This window comes from Daktulosphaira vitifoliae, unplaced genomic scaffold, assembly GCF_025091365.1.
Source record: "Daktulosphaira vitifoliae isolate Bord-2020 unplaced genomic scaffold, ASM2509136v1 Scaffold_1, whole genome shotgun sequence".
NCBI lineage: Eukaryota > Metazoa > Arthropoda > Insecta > Hemiptera > Phylloxeridae > Daktulosphaira > Daktulosphaira vitifoliae.
Window position 1 is genome coordinate 49,487,857 of NW_026099572.1, and position 15,559 is coordinate 49,503,415.

Here is a 15,559-nt window from a genome sequence, read left to right on the forward strand (position 1 = left end):
TATTATGTGTAACATAAGCAAGTGTACTTTTTTTGTTAGCATAATTATTCTCTAGGCCATTGGGCGTCGGTACATGTTTTCTGATAGAATTGAACAATGCATATAATTAGTATACATGGAAATTAAACAAAATTATGATAGAAATATATGCTGTTATTTTAGAGACAGAGAGATCAAGTGAAATCAGCAGCAAGAGAAACAATAGTAGTGCAGTGGCTTGCGATATTCAGTGCAGATAATAACATTTTTGTTTGCGGCGATCTAACCACTAACCAAGCCATGTCGTTCACATTTAAAATCGTTAATATTTTATTACTAGTTATAAAATATACGATATCTGCTTAAAATTTAAGATAAACACGAGTAGTTGTTTTTCTGATATAGATCCCATAAATCATTTAATATCACTTTTTGTAAAAATCGATAGTATTTATAATCAATTTAAAGCCATTAAATCGTTTAAATTATAAAATGCTTGAGATCTTTACAGATAAAGTTAGCAATACGATAATACTCATTACATTGTTACTGGTAAATCTTCGGTCGAAAGAGAAATCCATGTGATCGATTGTAAACGCAATTAAAAAAAATATGCCTTGAGCTAGTTAATTTTAAAAGCTACTATATAATATGACTATTAGATTTTTTATCATGAATAACTACTTAGAACTAAGGATCCCTAGAAGGTTACTTTATTACGAAAGTTAGTTAATTAATTAAAAGGTACAAATAAACTAGTTTTTCAAAATCTTTTTTTTTTTACTATTTTTCATTTATGCCAATATTAATAAACCCTATTGATATTGTTTATTTATTTTAATAATAAAAGAAAAAATGCATAGAATTATTTTTACGGATTTACCATAAATCATACCCAAATATTTCATTAGATAATATATGTATTTTTTTTAATTTTCATATCATCATTTTATTAGTATAATTATATAATCAATTACAATCTATTTTAGTTCATTATTTTTATAATACATAGTTTTATATTTTATTATTTCAATATAAAATAAATGAACTTTGAAAAGCGTTGAAACATTTTTTCTCAATTAAAAAAGAAGAACGATTAACAACGACTTAGCTCTTACTATAATTGATTAAAGACAGTTGAAATTATTGGACTGTAATTAAAAAAATAATCAATATTTGGTCTTTTTGAATACTGTTAGCGATATTAATTTAAAAATTATAAATAAAATATTATAAAAAAAGATATTAATTTTGCTGAGCGATGTATGATACAAAATTCAAACGTTAAACAATTAAACAATAATTAAAAATTGAATAGTCTATTATATGTTCTCATTTGTATAAAGTTCAAGAAAGTGTAGTAAATTCTTGCTTTTTAGATATAAGAATTTGAAAAAATCCATAAATGACTACAATAGCCATAATATTTCCATAAACATACAAGCAGACGTTTAACAAATTATTTTTTCTTGTTCGAGTTCCTAGTGATTAGATTTTGAAAGAACATAACTAATATGATTTGCCATGTTAGGAACGCCAAACTGTGTATGTAATAAATTATTACGCAAAAGCTGTATATTACTAAAGAGACAACGATTTATCGTATATTTTTTAATTACATGGCCATAAAGCACTACAGTCACGAATAAAATAATTATTATCATTGCAGATTATTTTTGTTGTTATTATGTAAAATTAACTTGATCAAAAGCGATTATCTTTACTTTCTGATAAAATACGTTGTAATGCATTACCACTAAATTTTATTTAAACTCAATGTCATTTAATCACTATTAGATGTATAGAATTTTAATTCGACTTAACACTAACAACTTTTTAATTTTTTTGTTGTATAAAATTTACTAGTATAAATTATTTATATTTTTCATAGATTATTTAAAAAATCTACGACGAAGGCGATATTGTTTGAAGTCTCTCTATTTTAATATAGTACAAAAGTAAAATGAGATAATTGTTTCCATTACTAGTATTAGGTCCTTGACACTATACATAAAACAGTCATTCTATAAAGCACTTGAAAACCACAAGTATTAGCAGAAATTTTATACAATAAATCATTTCTGACATAAGAGTACCTATACACTGTGGTATTTGAATTTTACTATCACAATCACATTAAATACTCAGTGCCGAAGATATGTCGACATACCTTCATATTCTTCGTGTATTTTCTAATATACTTGAATGATTTTGATTTTAATCATTCAATACAATACGTTACGTTTACTGTTTTTACGCTTCACACGTGCTTTTAATTGAGTTGTGAAATGTATTAAGTGGCATTTAAAGTTAACTAACCTACTATACACTATGGAATTATAATTTTAATAGTAGTTCGATTTCATAAATTCTGGGCATAAGTTATAGTTTTAGTATTATATTATTTAGGTCTATAACAGCATATGAAATTCAATAATTAACATTTGTAGTATAATTTGTTAATTTTTGGTCAATTTCGTTGACTCTTTAAAGGCAAATATTCAACAAATTTAATTTTAAAAATTAATAACATTATGTATAAGCGATACTATATTTTGTTTTTAACTAAATACTATCGATTTATAGCATAAAATTTGTTTGGTACAGAACGCCTTTAGTAAAGATCTAGTAGACCAGTTGTTACTAACATCATTGATTATATAATATCTTGTGACAGCTGATCTTTAGCGTCTTGCTTTACTCACCCCCTTGCCCACACAGCACGGCAAATCGATGACCTCCGTGTCAATTGTCATCCGTGTACAGTTCATTGTGGTAAGTCAATTAGTTTTTTTGTTTTATGTGTCATCTTTCTTTTCTGTAGCAAGTGCCTTCGTTTGAGAGGTAAATTGTTCGGCCATTGTACGCCGTTATTCTTATTATTTGTTTATTAGACCCTTGTGCTCAAAGTTCTTGTGCCCTTGCACGCCACCAGTGATTGGGCCCCGACCATCGCTAAAAAACTTCATTGCCGTAGTCGCTTTTCCGCCGTCTGTTCTCATCTGCCATTACGTGCCTGGATCTACACTCTGAATCGCGATACTTAGATGATCGACACCATTACCACAAGATCTCATACAGTCCACATATCACTTTCCACAACTTCATCTATTTAGCTGAGTTTTTTATATTATTTTTAATATTATTCATTTGTTTAACTGAAGTTAACTATTTTGTTTTATGCCGCTTCGCTGGCCAGTAGTATTTAAAGGCCCCTCGTAGCCCTTTAAATTTGAAATATAGCCGTCACCCCCAGGTGACCCACTCTCGTTTCAATAATAGCGAATTAAAGAGACTTAAGACAAAACGGCATTTTAGTGCGGTGCACAACTAGCCGTATTAAGGTCTAGTTGCCTCGTACGAAACATTGGTCCTTCGAGAGTAGATATTTATTTGTTTTAATCGTAGCACCGAGGCATAATAAAGTAAATTGGAAGAAAAGGCTCTTATTAGAGCGCGCACTTATGGGATAGAACCCTTAAGTCGATTACTGAATTCATAAATTCACTATTAACAATTAAAATTGATATTTTTTTTTAACTTCAATTTACTTCCATATAATTAGGAATAGTTAGGTTTTTCACTTAAAAATAAAAATAAACTTAATTTGTATAAACAAAATTATAATTAAAATGAGTAATTTTATAAATATTATTAAATAAAGTACAAATATAAATTAAAATTGTCTAAGAAATTGAGCGAATTCTCCTAAACAAGAATAATGAAATTGAATCGGTATAAAATTTAATGAATTTCACTAGAGCAATGTTCTCTAGTATAATGCTTGAATAAATCGTATAACTTGATTGTTGAAATTCTGCAATTATTTTTAAATTGAAAACATTGTTTACAAGTTTACATAATTTTGGCTCATATATTTTAGAAATATTAAAATCAGAAAAAAAATTAATTGTATTGTTAAGGAAAACATCCGGTAAAATTTTTAAATACCAATAGAACAAGCGAACAGATTACTTTTAGTACAACAAATAGTTTTACCTTTCATTACACACATTCCTATACCATTTTTCATCACCTAATAATAAAAAAAAAAAAAATATTAGCAAATTCTCTTTGGCTAAAAATTTTAACACAAATAATCTTGAAATTTTTTTAATTAATAAACTCGCATTCTAATGTATTCATAAAATACAGTATTTTAAAAATTAATTTTAGTTGCTAGGTGTGTGCGTTTATATACAATAGCACATATTAATTTTTTTTTTTCAAAATGTATTAAATATAAGTATAAAAAAACTCAATTTAAAAGTTTTACTGTCTGATTTTATAATAAATATTAGCAAATATTATTACATACATTTGTAAATAGTGCAAAGGCCAATTCTTCCGACACAACTCCTGGCTCAATATTTTTAATTTTCAAGTTAAAAAATCACGTTTTTCCCTCAACAATGAAAAAGTATATTTCGATTCAAAATCGTTTGCCAGTAAATCTTCAAAACCAAATGTATGAACACATTTAAGTTCTTCATCTGACAACATGGAGACATTTACTATCTCAGACGGAACATTTGGTGCATTATTCAAATAAGAATCAGTGATTCATCAAAACCAACAGTAAACTCTTCTATGAGACCTTCATCCAATAAGGAGACATTTTGCTAAAAAAAATATAAATTGAATTTTTAAAATAAATTTAAAATTACATAATTTTAATGAATTTCAAAACAAAATAAACAAGTTTTTACTATCTCAGAAGACACAACTGGTATTATTTCTGAACCGAAATCTACTACTTGAGAATCATTGCCACCGTGTCACCGTTATTCACACCTTCATCCAACAACTTAGAATCGCTATGTTTCTGTATAAAATAGTTAAAAATTAAATGAAAATACATTTAATTTTCATAAGCAATTATACTTGAACAAGTGATTCATAGTTTCTTAAGTCTTCTGAAGTATTAGGTTCTACATCTTCTTTTACTTCCAAATCAAATTTATTTTCTTCAAGAAAATCACTGTCAAAGCCATTTACATAATTCTTTAACTCATCAATAATGTATAAAATAATCCTGTTAAAAAATGTGTTGTTTTTATAATTGTAAAACCTGAATAAACTTCATGGTTAGATTAAAATTATACTTACACTGTATAAACGATAATAACATATAAAAGAGCCCTCAAAACTGTAACGATAAATAACAAAATTTCAATATGAATTAATAAATGTTTTTTATTTATAGAGTTATATATTATTTATATTGCTTATATTTTAAAATTATGTTGGAAAACATTTAACTACTGATTTTATAGACTATAGAATTATTAATAATTTGTACTCATTATGAAAACCGTTATAAGGATTGATCTAATTTTATTCCATATATTTTCACGTGTAAAAACTACGAGAAGGTATCATTAAAAGCAAAAGTTTCTTTAATGTGTTATTATAATATTTTATTATTCTGTACAAGTAAAAATGTATTGTATCGAAAATAAGTGCTTGTATAACATAATACGATGATAAACTTATATTGATAATTATATTATATTATTATTATATAGTACTTACACAATAAAACAATGAAATGTATCATTTCATTCATGATTTTTTTCAAACTAGAATAAAACTCTAACTGTTTGTTATATAACAAAATAATCAATTAAAAAACTTTAAAAATTTTTTTCGTTTTGAATGCACAATATCTGTTCAAAAACTGATATATCATAAATTATTAGAAACTATGTATTAGTAACTAAGGTACTATTAACAACTGTAGAATTCTATCTTTCAAGCCAACATATTTATAATTAACAAATTAATAAATCTCAATAAATTTTCCAAATTTATTAGTTATATTTTAAATACATAATTGTTAAAGTTATTTTAACTACAGGAAGGTATTATTAAAAGCAAAAATTTCTTTAATATGTTATTATTTTTTACAAGTAAAAATGTATTGTTATAAATTTGTGTTAATAAATATATTTAGTACTTACTCAATAAACACACGGAATCTATTATTTCATTCATATATATTTTTTAACTAGAATAAAGCTCTATTGTTTGTTGTATAACAAAATAATCAATTAATAATACTTTAAACTTTTTTCTGTTTTGAAGGCGCAATATCTGTTAAATAGCTGATATATTATGAATTATTAGAAACTATATATTAGTAACTAAGTTACTATTAATAACGGTTAATTCTATTTTTTAAGCTAACATTTTTATAATAAATTAATAATGCTTAATAAGTTGTCCAAATTTATTAGATATATTTTAAATACATAATTATTAATATTGTTTAAATTTAGATAATTTCTGGAGTTATTTTTCGAAATTATATGAAGAAATACTACGAAATAATTTTTAATTAAAAATTGAATTCTTTTGATCAATTAAAAATTACAATGTAATTGAATAGTTTGTATCAATTGAAAAAAAATAAAGCGTATTCAATTATATAATTCTAATATTATTTAATGAATTAGCGAATAATAGGGTAATCTCTTATGTTTGTTTTACGAAATATCTTCACAAATATAAGATGTAGTCATTATTTAAATTTTTTATGTAAAACTGCTTTATATGAAAAATAATTTTCTACTTTCATTCTTTATACCCAGACTAATGTTAACTTTCGACTTTTATGTTGCAACCCCAAATTTTTATATTTTCAGATATATTTAAATGAAAAATGTTTGTGTTACAAATAAATTGTTTTATATTGTTTGTTTTACAAAATTATAGCTGTTTAATGTTAAGGGTGAAAAGAAAAAAGCAAATTTTTTTTTGGTAGTAAACTGATATGTGCTACTGATCCATAACATTGGGTATTTAGTTTATTGTATTTCTATGGACTGGTCACGTTTATTTTTATTTCTTAGTTTTTATCATACAATTTCGCCTTTTCACACTTTGAGCCCTATTTTATATTAGTTTTGTTTTAATTTTTGATAAAGCTGGGTACTTAATTTTTTTTTATTATAATTTAAAAAACTATTATCTTAATTGAGGTACTATTAAAACTAAGTAACATATAAATTATAATTCAAGTTTATTTTTTATATCTAACTTAATACCATAAGTTGGAAAAATAACTACTTGTTCATCCTAAACTTTGAATAAAATAAAAATGATAGTTTGATTAATAAATATATATTTTTTTACTGAACTTGACCATTTAACACGTAAAAATCTAGTCAATTGACAGAAATGTTTTTGACTGGTCAAAAATCCAACTCTAATAAATTTATGGAATAAATCACTTTTTGATCACTTTGAACGCGAAAGCAGATCTGAAAACTCCCCAGAAATTTTATCGAAAGAACGAAACCGTTAATATACATCCTTTTTTTAATAATCTGTATTAAATAAAAAATAAAAGTATAACTTAAAATAATAAGACTATCTACATAAACAAAGATTATAATTTGCGCCTTCCGTATAACGGTTACAATAAATACTTGGTGGGTTAGGTTGTATTTGAGTATTATACAAAAAAGGTAACATTCGAAAATTTTTTTCACATCAAATAATTTTTTTCAAGTGAATCAATGTGAAGATATAAAACAAATTGGAGTTGCCATTTGGAAATATAATGATGGGATGATTTTATGGTATAGAATGTCTTTTAAAATAATAATTTTAAGAAATATTTTTGACTTACCTTAGTAGTAGTTTGATTTAAATCGGATAAATTTTTTCCAGATCTTATGTATTAAAGGATACGAACTTTATATTTTTAAATAACAACATACATATTTAACTTGCTCATTTATTATAAAACATTCCAACTAAGAAAATTATTAGTCGATAACAGCATTTAACCAGAATTTTTAGAAGTTTTTAATATTTTTTAAATGTAGACTGGTGGTGAGGTGCAGATTATGTAATTTTTATCACTAGGCAATTCTCGAGTGCATTCCTTTTCGTCTTTAGGATGAAAGTGTATAACTTCCAAAATACTGGTTCAAATGTTGTTATCGACCAATCATTTTGTTAGTTACACAATATTCGTATATTTAATCAACTAACATATGTATGTTGCTATTTAAAAAGATAAAGTTGGTACTCAAATACCGAATAAGGGATGGACCTAGAAAGTATTTAACTACTTATAAACCATGAAATAAATACTACTGAAATAAGCTGATAAATAAAAGTTATAATAATTTCTAAAAATTTGTATGACCTTCTTGAGTTACTGAAATCAATTTTTTCTGTATTATTATTATAATTAAATATATTATTAGTAAAATCCAATTGCTTTAGTGCAACGTATTTATTAATGTCGGATAACTATATTTTCAAATTTCTTTGAACATAGTTTGTTTATTTTTCTTGATAGTCTAATATTATGAAGGTTAAAACTGAAATCAATTAGATTTAATTTGTAAAATGATGTTATGTTGAAACTTTTTCTGTACTTATTAGCATCTATGTTATGTTTTATTACTTGTATATTTTGCAATGTAAAAAATCACTACTCATTTATGCTATATTATTAGAAGAGCCTATTTTTCACGAAAACAAATTATCGATTGTCATGTCAAAATATTACACCAGCATAAGTCAAAGATTATTTTAATGAGAATACTAATTATTAAATTCTTATGTCCTATGTATAAACTTTGCGCGGGTCAATCAGAGTTCAACTAGTAGACTGATTAAGATAACGTAATAATTATTGAGGACGAACAAATCTGTCCAGCTTTACGTTAAAAGAAGACATTCTCTTGGCAGCAGACGTCCTTGGCTGCTTTTGTCGATTCTATAGCAAATGGTATATGAAAATCAAACAATAATACAAGATAAATAACATTGTAAGTCAAATGAGCGAAAATTCGTGATCTTCTAAACACAGAAGATGTCGTAACTTAACATGAATGCGCCAGAGTCAGCTTTGGGTTAAAACCGCATGTTGGGACTGTTCATCTCTATTTGGAAGAGATGATTGCTTATGACGCTGAAGACTGCGAATGACGCGACCTTTCTTATATTGACGTTCTTCTTAAAAATATTTTTTACATCTCCAATATACTCTCTACTTTTCTATCATGATAGCCTCCGTCAATAAGCGAGCAACATTCATCCATACAACATTTTCGTATAACACTAGTACTTACTTAACTTCCATATCGTGTCTAAAAAAATCTCACAAAGACAAATCATGCAAGTTTAAACAACTAATTAGTCAAGTCAGCATTTAGATATTTAGACTGCATGTAATTTTGGTTATTTATTACATCTAAAAAACATAATAACAATATAACTAAGTATAATATTTAACATAATTTATTATAGTATAACAAATTAAAACGAGAAAGATCAATAAAACGGTCAACACAACATAATTACAACACAATAATTTTGTAAAAATTAATAATTACTGAGAACAATGTTATGTATTTACAAACTACTGAATATTAACATATTTTGAATTTATTGTGTAAAGCCTAATTTTTAATATTAAAAACTTAACCATGGCATTACATGCCATATCTTTATATACTTAATTGAATAATTTTTTTTTAATTACTTTTATTTAATAAAATATAAAGTACAATATATACAATATCTATTTGCCTAATAAAAAAAATGGATGATTTAAAAAAGTTAACCAAACACCCAATGCCCTTGATTGGTAGATTTTGCTTAATCTATAAAAGTGAGATATAAAAATTGAAACAAAAAACAAATTTTTAAAAACTTTTAATTTTATATACAATAAGTTAAAATTTTTTAAAAAATTCGACTAAAATCTATTCTCAAAATAATTTCAAACCATCGCAGCTTTATAAACGTAAAGCACATAAAGAGAAAAAGTTTCAAGCTATTCGGTAAAAATTAAAATCTGATTCTCGTTCTTACTTCTAAGAAGTGTTTCAATTATCCAGAGAATAATCTAAAAATTCTAAGAAAGTTTTGGATGATACAGAATCATAATATTCATTTTAATGATAACAAAAAGTATATGACAAATAAATTAATAAAATTTGTATTATCTTGATCTCATCAAATCTATTTGAAAATAAATAAATTGTAGTTAAAATATGGCAATTAATAATAATGTATTTTTTCAATATGATTAAAAATGTCTTACGTCAATCGTGTTAAATAAAACCAAAAAACAATCCTCATACGTAATTTCACAGCATATCAATTTCCGCCAAATAATGTAGCCGCAAAAAATAAGACATACGAAAATGTTTCATTGTATTTTACTATAATGGTTTCACAAGTTGAGACCTTGATAATTTAATTGAAGAAATTACAATATTTATAGAAATTGTTTTTAATGAAAAAATAATAATAAATCATAATTTTATCAAATCCTGTAACCTTAGAATAAAGTAAATTTATGTATAATTTATTTTTGTCTATTTCACTGAATTATTTACTAGCAGTGTTGAATGCAAGTATACTTTGTATCATTATAATATACATAAAAGTTTTAATACATCATATTGTCAAAACATTTTATGGCTTAAATTTTGAACAGAACCATAATTTATTTATTTTTTTAAATTGTTGTTGTATAAACTACTAAAAATTGAATTTGTAAAAATTCCATTTGATGATTTTTAACTATTTTGTTATTACTATTGTACCAAATAAAATTAGAAAAAATTGATTATAGAAATACTGAAATTAAATTTATTTACGACAAATTATTAATTATTATTTTTTAAACAAACATAGCACAGTAGGGTCATGTCAAGTTGACACAATTATAGATGATATCTGTCAATGATTAACATCACTGTTATAATAAATCACTTCGATGAGAATCTATCAAATTTTATGTTTATTTATTCATATATTGTTATATTCATTTATATTTATATTTTAATATTAATATTATATAAAATAAAAAAATATATCATTTATTTTATATATTTTAATACACAGAATAGATAGGAGCATATAAAGAGTATACGTAAACTTGTACGGACTATTCTCATCTGTGTTAAATACTCTATGTATGTATTAACTCATATATTATAAATATTGTACTAGATAAGTATTTGTAATAGAAAAACAACTACTTCTAAATTTTGAAAAAAAAAAAATTAGATGTTTTATTATTTCTTAATCCGAGATAAATAATAAACAAATATGTTTTTTAAGTATTTTAAGAAATTTAAACTATTTAAAACGGTTTTATTATCAAAATAATAATTATATCATAAGTTCTAAACGTATATTACAATATAGTAATATTGAGACATTTTTCAAATTTCAAAAATTAATGGGTTTTTTTAGTTTTCGAAAACGATATTTTCAACTAAATAATAGTTGGGTTTTTTTGGCGTATAAATCATCAAATTCGATTCAGTGAACGCTAAGAATTTATATGAACAGACAATAATAAAACGCACATCATGAAAAAACCAATACCTTCTCAGCTTCGCATTGAAGCTAAAAAAACAACAGGAAATGTTATAATTCTGGAACAATGAGTATGATTACTTAGTTACTTTATTTAACAAAAATACTAATTATAACTAATTATTTACGTATATGTACTATATAATGCATACGTAAAACCAAAATGTCAGAACGTTAATTTCAGTATATTGTTTAATTAAGTGCATTTAATCCACTATATAATTGGCTGTAACATTTCTTTGTATACGTATTGCTTGCATTGTTTTTTATTCGGAGATATAATTATTTTTATTTTATTTTAATACTGCTTTGAATTGCAAGAAAGTTCTTAGATGAGAACTGGGAAAATTAAAGAATTTTACACGATAAAATTTTTTTGGTTTTATATCATTTAATTGATTGTTTATCTATAAGTATTATAAAACTAATACATAATATAAAAAGTTCATAATTATAAATCCATTATTATTATACACGAAATTTAAATTTGTTGGTTTAATTTTTTGATACTTCAAATTTTTTTATTCGCTTTTAGAAGTTCAATTTATCATGAAAGCAATTACTAAAATATTTATAATTTATACACCAATAAATATTCTTAAAATTTAAATTTCTATTAGTTAATCAATAATTCATCAAAACAAAATAATTAGTATCGAAAAAATTCAAGTTAATGTAAAAACTAATGAAGAATTATTTTTATAAAATTGTTGAAACTTTGGTTATTAGAGTCAAAGTATTTTTGTTATTAATATGCCATTTAAAGAAATTGCTCGTAAGCACATAAGTTACTTTACAAAATATTTAGTCGTAAACTGTTGAAATAAATGAATGAACATTAACACTTGGTCTGTTAGTAATACACGACATATTTATTATTTGTTGGTTAAGTGGAAATGTTATGATTTCTCACGTCATATTTCATTATAGTTAGTCTTAAATACTAACAATTATTTTACCTAGAGTGTCCAACTTTAGGTAGTTAATATCTAATATCATTTAAGTCTTACAATCTTAAGTAATAGTAAAATGCATTCGAGTATTGTAAAAAACACAAAATATTTGTTCACAGAATTTAAGTAATGAAAGTAGTAAAATATTAGCCATAAGTTGGATCACTGTTAAATTGTATTAACTTTTAAGCAATACTTATTTTGAACAAGTTATATTTACTAAAACTGCACCCACTCATGGGACCTAAAAATAAATTTTTTGCTTCACCCCTTATTTTTAATTTAGGACAGCCCTTCCTAATTGTTTTTAGCTTCAATGCGAAGCTGAGAAGGTATTGGTTTTACTATGATGTGTTTTCTTTTTTCTTTGTGTCTGTTACCACTTTTTCTCAGCTCTCACCGAACGGATTACTTTTAACGATACGTCAAAAGATCACAAATCGTAATTAGGATGTAATTGAGGAAACAGGAATTAAAGTTGTTTATGGAATAATTCAACTATTCCTTCCAAAAATTAAACACTATCTAAAGATTTGCATTGAAGCGTTTTTTTTTATAGTGATGTTAATCACTGTCAGATATCATTATACTTGACCCAACTATGCCACGTTACCACTATGCCGCGATCCCCGTGTGCTGGGTTTTTTTTTTATGTCAATACTTATTTTTAACAATAAGTAATACTATAAAAACTTAGAAGTGATAGAAAAAGTCTAATTGGAGATTTAAAAACAGCGCGAAAAGTTGAAAATAAAAAGTATATTTTTGTTTATTATGATTTCTTTGCAGAATAATGGTAATTAGTATAAACCAATAGTACTTAGTATTAAGGGTGTAATAAATTAGTAGTGATATGTATTTAGGGAACAGAATAATAATAATTGGTAATTAAGAGAGAGAAAATAGGAATAATTAGTAATTAAGGTGGTGAGATGCAGTAATTTAAGAGTAATAATTAGTAATTCAAGATGTAAAATATAGTAATTAAGGGAGAGAAAAAATAGTATTTGAGGGGAATTAGTAATTAAGGGTGAATAATAAAGAGTAGTTAGGGGAATTGATAATTAAGGGGATATACTAAAGAGTAGTTAGGAGGAATTTGTAATTAAGGGATGAATAAAAAAGAGTAGTTAAGAGGAATTTGTAATTAAGGGGTGAATAAAAAAGAGTAGTTAAGAGGAATTTGTAATTAAGGGGTGAATATAAAAGAGTAGTTAGGGGGAATTTGTAATTAAGGGGATATACTAAAGAGTAGTTAGGGGGATTGATAATTAAGGGGGTATTATTATTAATTTGTAGATTCTGTAATTTTTAATTAAAAAAATATATACTGTTCTATAACTATTTTTTTTTTTGTGTCTGTAAACGCTCAATCTCAGCTCTCGCTGGACCAATTTTGATGAACATAACATCTAAAGATCGCAAATCGCATCTAATAAGACATTATCCTAAAAAATTAAAAATGTGTCTCTCGTACCCTGTAAATGGGGGAAATCTTCCAAAAAATTACAAATGTGTTTTTTATGATAGTGATTTTAATCACTGTCAGATATCATTATACTTGACTCAACTATGCCAAGTCATCACTATGCCGTAACCCCCCTGCGCTGAGTTTTTTTCTTAATCCAGGCGCATAGCTAGAATATTTTTATAGGGTAGGCCCGCAGAAGTGATGAGTAATATTTTTATTTTATTCGTAGACGTTGTTGAGAAAATCTGGGTAGGCCTGAGCCTACCAGGACTACCTATTGACTACGCAACTGTCTTGATCATATGACAAATTACTCGTAAATAATTGTGTTTATGGCCTCAATTTTGAATATTTGAGTGCACACTTTTATTAATTTTGTTGAATGTTCTACAGAATTAACTCTTTATTATGTAACTAAATAAATTATCTCTTTAATATCATAATTATATTATCTTCTACTGCATAAATATTTGATATACCAAAATAATATTTTGCTATATATATATATGTATTGGTAACATTATTTAAGGTATTAAAAAACTAAACAATCCGTAAAGAAGACAAATGAGCGATTTGCTAGTCTTCTGTTTTTGATCTCAAGGTCGAGCTGATCGTTCGAGGTCCGTTGAAAATAAAACCATCGACTCAAGCAAAATAATACTTATATTTTTCATTGCCTCTAGTATCTTTTTTTCAACTTTTCATTATTTCCATGGTGCATTTATTAATTTTTTATTATAACCAAAATCATATACAGGGTGTTCAGTAAGTCAGGAAACGGGTATCTATTGTTCTCATTGTTACAAACAATGAGAACAATAGAAACCCGTTTCCTGACTTACTGAACACCCTGTATATATTGTAACTTGTAATTGTAATTTGTTTTATATGGACATATTCATTGAATCCCAAAACTATAAAATCTTACATACAAAAGATGTTTTATACATTTACGACACAATGTTAATTATACTATAATAAAGGGAAATTACGATAATGGAGGTGTATAACTACCAATTTTCATATCATTTAATAAGAATACTCTTAAATTGCACACCAAATTCAGTTAGTAATATGTAAGAAGAATTTTGTACATCTATAATATATTTAAACATTAAATTCAGATAGCTTTTTTTAAATTTAGAAACTTATCATTTTATGGTGGCAATCTATATAATAATATATACAGAGTGATTGTTAAACTATGAATCACGCAATATCATTAAAAAGATATAGTCGTGGTCATAATTTAGAACATTAAATAATTTATGGAAACAATTTGGGGCTATATTCACTCTTTTCCTTTTGAAATTTTATCGACTTTAGTTTTTTAAATGGAAACATATATGTTTAACCAACTTACAAAAAGGTAAAATTATTTATCTTAAAAAATTACTGGTTACAACTTTTGGACTAGTATTTCAAAAAATATTAGCACTTTTATAACAAGGAGGAATAGCGTGATTCATTAATTCCTAGAGATAAAAATAAACACACCTGCGGTTCACTTGTAATCTTTAAATTAAAGATTTATAATTCTTTAATCTTGGAATTTATTATAATAACTTTTAAAATACAGTGACGAAAATTGTAATCAATCAGTGATTTTTTTTTATAGACAATTTCTTAGTTTTAAAGTTGGTTAAAAATATTTAATTCCATTAAAAATTTAAGATGATAGAATTTTAAGTGAAAAAGAAGAAGGGATAAAAACAATTTTTTAGCTTCGATGCGAAGCGGAGAAGGTATTAATTTTACTATGATGTGTTTTTTTTTTTTTTTTTTTTTTTTTTTT

At 25.0% G+C, this 15,559-nt stretch overlaps 1 protein-coding gene and 1 long non-coding RNA gene across 2 annotated transcripts in view; one reads left to right on the forward strand and one right to left on the reverse strand.

The window, feature by feature from the left end:
* The window catches only part of LOC126896731 (uncharacterized), a 395,864-nt gene that overhangs the window by 327,127 nt on the left and 53,178 nt on the right, over positions 1–15,559 (forward strand). The gene's annotated exons all lie outside the window — the stretch shown is intronic.
* On the reverse strand, positions 3,804–5,011 carry LOC126896744 (uncharacterized). Its single transcript, XR_007701922.1, has 4 exons — positions 4,864–5,011; positions 4,689–4,804; positions 4,298–4,601; positions 3,804–4,015 (listed from the first exon to the last, which is right to left on the reverse strand). It is a non-coding gene; the product is annotated as an uncharacterized LOC126896744 (long non-coding RNA).